This window comes from Triticum aestivum, chromosome 6A (assembly GCF_018294505.1).
Source record: "Triticum aestivum cultivar Chinese Spring chromosome 6A, IWGSC CS RefSeq v2.1, whole genome shotgun sequence".
Lineage (NCBI taxonomy): Eukaryota > Viridiplantae > Streptophyta > Magnoliopsida > Poales > Poaceae > Triticum > Triticum aestivum.
The window spans coordinates 416962290-416963510 of record NC_057809.1 but is presented as its reverse complement, the minus strand read 5'-3'; positions in this window follow the sequence as shown (position 1 = coordinate 416963510).

Genomic DNA, 1221 nt, shown 5'->3' with positions numbered 1-1221 from the left:
TGTTGATTGCTTTTGATTTCTTCTGTTGGGGCGCGTCAGCGCACCCACTGGGTGTAGTCCCCGAGTTCCGAGCCAGCTGTTGAGCAGACGGCTTGGAACTTCTTGGAAAGCTTGATTGCCGTCTTGTTCTCACCTGCGTCCATTGTCTTATCTGCAGGAGTACCACAACCTCTGCGCGGCCGCTTTCAACTCCCAGGCCCAGGAGTTGCATCAGAAGGCCACTGATCTGACCGAGAGCCGGAGTAAGTGCTTCGTTTTTCTTTTAAGTGGGGGCGCGTTAGCGCACCCACTTGGTGTAGTCCCCGAGATTCAGGCTGACTACCGAGTAGTCGGGTCGGATCTTTTCCTGATGACTTCTTTCTTTATATTTGCAGGGGTCAATGCTGACTTGAGGAGCCAGTTGAGCGGAGCCCAGACTGCCCTTCGTGCCAAGGAGGCCGAGTGCGCCGCCCTGGCTCAAGAGCTTGACCGCCTGGCCAGGAGGCTGGCTGACCAGGAGGAGAGCCACAAGGCGGCCCTGAAGGCGGCGCAGGACAGCGAGGCCGCCCTCAAAGCCGAGTACGAGACCGAGGCGGCAAACTGGGCCGAGACGAGGCAGGCACTGAGCCAAGGCTACAGCCGGGTGGAAGACTTGATTGATGGTAGGCCGCCTTCTTCTTTGCTTCCTTTCCTGCCTTCTACTATCTGATTCATTTTTTGACTTTGTGCCACTGCTTTCCTCTTTGTGCATTTTTACTTTCCCGGCTACTCTGCCGCCGCCACCCAAGCCATCGAGGCCTATCGCGACGCGCGACGGCAGGCGAGGGCCGAGATCGCGCCGAATGCCAGCCGGTCAATTGAAGAGCAGCTTCTGGGGCTTCAAGCCCGCCTACAGCCGGCCCATCGCATGCTCCACCATCTTCAGCGCGCCGGGGCGCAAGTGCTGGCCGCCCTCTGGCCTGGCAAGGTGATTCCGCGCACCCCAAGTCGGACCGCCGACTGGCCGGAGGTCGCAGTCGGCTGCTTAGAGGCTTGGAAGGCGTCAGCGGCCCGGTCCGGCGCTGGGCGGGCTCTGGAGTTCGTCCGGGCTTGGTATCCTGGGCTGAACTTGGACCAGCTGACCACCTGGCGGCAGGAGGCTGACGAGGAGCTGGAGGCGGTGTGGCTGGCTATCATCCAGCGCGCCTCGGCGATCGCCGAGTATACCAACACCAGCGCCTTTGCTCTTGAGGTGGATGACGC